This window comes from Triticum aestivum, chromosome 3B, assembly GCF_018294505.1.
Source record: "Triticum aestivum cultivar Chinese Spring chromosome 3B, IWGSC CS RefSeq v2.1, whole genome shotgun sequence".
Lineage (NCBI taxonomy): Eukaryota > Viridiplantae > Streptophyta > Magnoliopsida > Poales > Poaceae > Triticum > Triticum aestivum.
Genome location: NC_057801.1, coordinates 593,539,830 through 593,546,800, shown reverse-complemented (window position 1 = coordinate 593,546,800; position 6,971 = coordinate 593,539,830).

Genomic DNA, 6,971 nt, shown 5'->3' with positions numbered 1-6,971 from the left:
TGTCGAAATGTTTTGCGAACCGGGATTCCGAGACTGATCGGGTCTTCCCGGGAGAAGGTTTATCCTTTGTTGACCGTGAGAGCTTGTGATGGGCTGAGTTGGGACACCCCTGCAGGGTATATAATCTTTCGAAAGCCGTGCCCGCGGTTATGAGGTAGATGGGAATTTGTTAGTGTCCGGTTGTAGATAACTTGACACTTGACCTCTTTAAAATGCATCAACCGTGTGTGTAGCCATGATGGTCTCTTCTCGGCGGAGTCCGGGAAGTGAACACGGTTTGAGTTATGCTTGACGTAAGTAGTTTCAGGATCACTTCTTGATCACTTCTAGTTTCTCGACCGATGCGTTGCTTCTCTTCTCGCTCTCACTTGTGTATGTTAGCCACCATATATGCTTAGTGCTTGCTGCAGCTCCACCATATTACCCCTTACCTACCTATGAGCTTAAATAGTCTTGATCTCGCGGGTGTGAGATTGCTAAGTCCCCGTGGCTCACAGATTCTACCAAAACAGATGCAGGTGCCGAGGATACTGGCGCAGATGGCGCAACTGAGCTGAAGTGGGAATTTGATGAGGCCCTTGGTCGTTACTATGTATCGTTTCCAGATGATCAGTAGAGGAGCCCAGTCGGGACGATCGGGGATCTAGCATTTGGGGTTGTCTTCTTTTCATTTGAACTTGACAGTAGCCGGTCTATGAGTGTACTTTAAATGATGTATGATCTTAAATTATGTATTGTGTGAAGTGGCGATTGTAAGCCAACTCTCTTTATCCCATTCTTGTTCATTACATGGGATTGTGTGAAGATGACCCTTCTTGCGACAAAACCACCATGCGGTTATGCCTCTAAGTCGTGCTTCGACACGTGGGAGATATAGCCGCATCATGGGTGTTACAAGTTGGTAATCAGAGCCATCCCCGACTTAGGAGCCCCCTGCTTGATTGTTTGCTGGTGATGTTGAGTCTAGAACAACAATGTTTTGAGTCTTAGGATTATATATATCGGAGAGTAGGATTCTTTTTACTCCTCAGTCCCTTCATCGCTCTGGTGAGGTCTCCTGACGTAGATGTCTTGACTTTCCTCTCCTCAAATTTCACTAAAAAAAGTTTAGGATCACGCGGGTATCTTGGAATCGTTCCGATGGTTTTGTGACGAGAACATTGTTCTTGGTGCCTCCTGTCTATTTATGTGGCTTTGACCCGGGGAGTCAAGCTCTGAGGTGTTGTTGTCACAATTTTATCGTTGCAGTTCTGGAATACCTGAGTTTTGCCGACATCGAAAATCTCTTTTGTACAGTTGTTGGTGAGATAACCCCGATAACCCAATACTGGGGCGAGCTCGGGAGTATTGCCATAACTCGTATAACGGATGCTTTTCGAAGGTTGAGGTACACGATTTCCGAAGGTTTCTTGGTTATGTGTTGATGGATGGATACAGCTGGATGTAGGGATTGTTAGTTTGGGTGAGATATATTGCTTCCCCTGTATCCCCAACACCAGATTGCATAACCAGAAAGTTTTGGGAGTTTATAGGTGGGATTCAAGTAGCTCTAGCATTTCTTCCCGTAGATATTTGGTTTGTGATTGGGTAATCCTTACCACTTATTTGTTCCAGTTGTACCTTGTTTATTTCATTCATCAATCTCTATTCAAGTGGCTTCTCACCTTAATGGACGTGTGATGTTTGCTTTGGAATTCATTCGTTCATCTTTGTTCGAATGTTTATTGTGAAGACTATATGTTGCAATTTCTATCCGTTGATTCAACTTGTCTATCTGTCTATCAAGATGCTAACGGATGTCAACCTCTTCAGGATGGCTCCGCCAACGCGTCAGAATCCGGAACGCAATGATGGGAGTCAGGCGAACCCTCCACCTCCACCTCCGCCTCCGGAGGCATGGCAAGCTTTGATGGCAGCCTCTAACGCCCATGCTCACATGATGATCCAGCTCATGCAAGAGCGCAACCAAGGCCAAGGCAACCAAGGGAATCAAGGTCAAGGGCAGTTCAATCATCAGCCTCAGTTTCCTACCCTCAACCAATTCCTTGCAAATCAGCCGAAGTCTTTCAGCTACTGTGTCAAGGCCATAGACGCCGATGATTGGCTCGTGGATATCAACAAGCATTTTGAATGCAGCAATGTTAGGCCTGAGGACTATGTCAAGTTCGCTTCTTTTCAGCTCAAGGATCAGGCAGCTGATTGGTTCCAGCAATACAAGGATTCCAGAGGTGGTCGAGTGATTACTTGGACTGATTTCTGTCGGGACTTTAAAGCTCACCATATTCCTACCAGTGTTGTTGAGAGCAAGCGTGAGGAGTTCCGCAATTTCAAGCAAGGCAACATGTCAGTGTATGAATACAACAAGTAGTTTCAGAAACTTGCTCGCTTTGCTAAGCAAGATGTTCCTGATGAGAAAAGTATGATCTATCAATTCAGAGGTGGCCTTAGAGAGGATCTGCAGTTAGCTCTCGTTCTTGTTGAGCCTACTCAGTTTGATCAATTCTACAATATGGCACTCAAGCAAGAAGGTGCTCAGCTCAAGTGTGAGGCTTCTAAGAAGAGAATCAGGGATGCAGTGCAATCTTCTTCTTCCTCACAAGTGGCAGCTAAGCAGCAGAAGTTCTATCTTCCTCCTCCTCCGTTTCGTCAGCCTTACCAACAGAAGAACTTAGGTGGCCGTGGATCTTCCCACCCACCCAACCCAAGCTATCAGAACAAGTCTCAGTCTCAAGCTCCAAGGTCAAATGCTCCTTATCATCGTCCGCTCTCAGAAGTGACTTGCAACAAGTGCCAGCAGAAAGGTCACTACGCGAACAAATGCATCAATCAAAGGCGCCTTCCTCCTCCTCCTCCTGTGAGATCTTCAAGCAATGCAGTGGTCAAGCATAATTCCAAGTTTGCAAAGGTGAACATGATGAATGCAGCTCAGGCAGAGGATTCTTCAGATGTGATCATGGGTAATCTTCCTGTTAATGATATTCCTGCAAAAGTCTTATTTGATACCGGTGCTTCGCATTGTTTCATGTCTAGATCATTTGTTGCAAAGGATGATTTCATTTCGGAAATGTTGGAAAAACCCATGGGAGTTGTTTCTCCGGGCTCTTCTATGAGGGCTACCACAATGATTCCGGATGTTTCCATCAAGATGGGTGACTACAAATTTCTTTCTAAACCATTTGTTCTTGGCGACTCTGATATTGATCTAATTCTTGGGATGGACTGGCTTTCTAAGCACAAGGCTCAGCTTGATTGTGCTGCCAGGCAAATTCAATTGACACACCCTTCTGAGGATGTTATCATCTATGCTGCTCGCGATGAAACCATTCGGTTGTTTTCTCTCAATGAGAAGGGCGAATTGGATGCTATTTCTTAAATTCCAGTCGTTTGTGAGTACCAAGATGTCTTTCCAGAAGAGCTTCCGGGTATGCCTCCTCATCGGCCAGTCGAGTTCGTTATTGATCTTGAGCCTGGAACTGAGCCCGTTTGCAAGCGTCCATACAAGCTTGGACCCAAGGAGCTGAAGGAATTGAAGAAGCAGCTCGATGAACAAGAGCGTATGGGTTTGATCAGACCGAGTTCTTCCCCATGGGGTTGTGGAGTTCTTTTTGTCTAGAAGAAGGATGGCACGGACCGACTTTGCGTCGATTACCGTCCATTGAACAAGAAGACAATCAAGAACAAGTATCCACTTCCCAACATCAATGAGCTTTTCGAGCAACTCAAAGGTGCTAAAGTCTTCTCCAAGCTTGACCTTCGTATGGGTTATCATCAGATTCGCATTCGTGAACAAGATATCCCCAAGACAGCATTCAGAACAAGCTATGGTTCTTATGAATATACTGTCATGTCTTTCGGCCTTGTCAATGCTCCTCCAACGTTCTCTCGCATGATGAACTTTATCTTCAACCCCTACACCAATGAATTCGTCTTGGTGTATCTCGATGATATCTTGGTCTTCTCCAAGAATAAGCAGGATCATGCCAAACATTTGCGATTGGTGCTCGACAAGCTCAGAGAGCATCAATTCTATGCGAAGTTTTCCAAATGTGAGTTCTGGCTTGATGAAGTTCTTTACCTTGGCCATATCATCTCTGCCAAGGGCATTGCTGTTAATCCGGCGAAGGTGTCTGCAGTTCTGAATTGGGAACCTCCTCAGAATGTCAAACAGCTCCGCAGTTTCCTCGGTCTTGCAAGCTATTGCCGAAGATTCGTTGAGAACTTCTCTAAGATTGCAAAGCCTCTTTCCAACCTCCTCCAGAAGCATGTCAAGTATGTCTGGACGCCTGAGTGTGACGTCGCTTTCAACACCCTCAAAGAGAAGCTAGTCACAGCTCCTATTTTGACTCCTCCTGATGAATCCAAGCCATTCGAAGTTTTCTATGATGCTTCCCTTCAAGGTCTCGGTGCTGTGTTGATGCAAGAGAAGAAAGTTGTGGCCTATACCTCTCGTCAGTTGAAGCCCAGCGAAAAGAACTACCCCACTCACGATCTTGAGTTGGCGGCAGTTGTCCATGCATTGATAACATGGAGACATCTCTTATTGGGAAGGCAAGTGGACATTTTCACTGATCACAAGAGCCTCAAGTATATCTTCACTCAACCCAACCTTAACCTCAGGCAAACTCGATGGGTTGAAATGATTCAAGAGTACAATCCGAGTATTGAATATACTCCTGGCAAGGCGAATGTGATTGCAGATGCTCTGAGCAGAAAGGCTTATTGCAACAGTCTAATTCTCAAGCCGTTTCAACCGGATCTTTGTGAGGCTTTTCGCAAGCTGAATCTTCAAGTTGTTCCTCAAGGCTTTCTTGCCAACCTCATAGTCTCTCCTACTTTGGAAGATCAAATTCGTGAGGCACAACTCCTGGATACCATGGTGAAGAAGGTGAAACATGGTATTGACAAGGGCATTCCCAAATACAAGTGCTATCGCTTGGATGACAAAGAGACTCTTTTCTTCGAGGATCGAATTGTGGTTCCTAAAGGTGATTTGAGAAAAGTCATCATGAACGAGGCACACAATTCCCTCCTATCCATTCATCCTGGAAGTACAAAGATGTACCATGACCTCAAGCAGTCATATTGATGGACTCGAATGAAGCGAGAGATTGCTCAATTCGTGAATGAATGTGATGTCTGCAGAAGAGTGAAAGCAGAACACCAACGACCAGCTGGTCTCCTCCAACCTCTTGCTATTCCGGAATGGAAGTTTGACCATATCGAGATGGACTTCGTGACTGGTTTTCCTAAGTCCAAGCGTGGAAATGATGCTATCTTCGTTGTCATTGACAAGCTTACTAAAGTGGCTCATTTTCTTCCTGTCAAAGAATCTATCACAGCAGCTCAGCTGGCAGAGCTATACACCTCCAGAATTGTCTCCTTGCGCGGCATTCCACAATTGATATCTTCAGATCGTGGAAGCATCTTCACTTCTAAGTTCTGGGACTCCTTTCAGACGGCCATGGGCACCAACATTCGTTTCAGCACAGCTTTCCATCCTCAAACAAGTGGCCAAGTCGAGCGAGTCAATCAAATCCTTGAAGATATGCTCAGGGCTTGTGTCATCTCTTTCGCTATGAAGTGGGAAGATTGTCTTCCATATGCCGAGTTCTTCTACAACAACAGCTTCCAAGCGAGTTCGGGCAAGGCCCCATTCGAAATTCTCTATGGCAGAAAGTGCCGTACTCCTCTCAACTGGTCTGAGACAGGTGAACGCCAACTTCTTGGCAATGACTTGATCACAGAAGCTGAAGAAATGTGCAAAGTCATTCGTGAGAATCTCAAAGCCGCGCAATCGCGACAGAAGAGTTACTATGATAGCAAGCACCGTGACTTGGCTTTTGAAATCGAAGACCATGTCTAGCTCCGCGTCTCTCCAATGAAAGGCACTCGTCGCTTCGGTATCAAAGGGAAGCTTGCCCCTAGATACGTGGGTCCTTTCAAGATCTTTGGCAAAAGAGGCGATCTCGCCTATCAACTTGAGCTTCCATCCAACTTTGCAAACATGCACGATGTGTTTCACGTGTCACAGCTTCGCAAGTGCTTCAAGACTCCTGAGTGCACTATCAACTTCGAAGAGATCGACCTCCAAGAAGATCTCTCTTATCATGAGCACCCCGTTGCTATTCTTGAAGAAACCGAGCGCAAGACTCGCAACAAGTCAATCAAATTCCTGAAAGTGAAGTGGTCACACTATTCCGACCGAGAAGCCACCTGGGAGCGCGAGGATCACCTCCATTCCGAATATCCGGAGTTCTTTCAGTCCTAGATCTCGGGACGAGATCCTCTTGTAGTGGTGGAGTGTTGTAACACCCCGGATGTATCTTTCCATCTTTGTATCTCCAACTCTTGCCATTTTCGGCTATGCGATATGATATTTCCCTCCGTGGTTGGGTTTTGTCTTTTGTTTTGCATTTTATTCATGTCATGCATCTCATATCATGTCATCATGTGCATTCCATTTTGCATACGTGCCCGTCTCATGCATCCGAGCATTTTCCCCGTTGTCCGTTTTGCAATCCGACACTCCCACGTGCACCGGCGCACCCCTCTTGTCTCTTTTCGTGTGTGGGTGTTAAACGTTCTCGGAATGGACCGAGCCTTGCCAAGTGGCCCTGGTATAGCACCGTTAGACCACCTGTCAAGTTTCGGGTCATTTGGAGCTTGTTTGGTACTCCAACGGTTATCCGCATATCCGCAAAGGCCTCTTTTAAGTTGCAGCCCAACACCCCTCCAAAACAGCCCAATAACCCATCTAAGCCATTTCCATGCTCTCCGTCGTCTGATCACGATCGTGTGGGCGAAAACCGCACCTCATTTGGACACTCCTAGCTCCCTCTACCTATAAATATGTGCACTCCCCCGAATTTCCGGATCCCCAAACCCTAGCCCGCTCCTCCTCCGCCGCCGGACACGTCCGCCCTGTCGCCCGCGTCCAATCAGGAACTGCCACGTGGCCTTCGCCGCGCCCC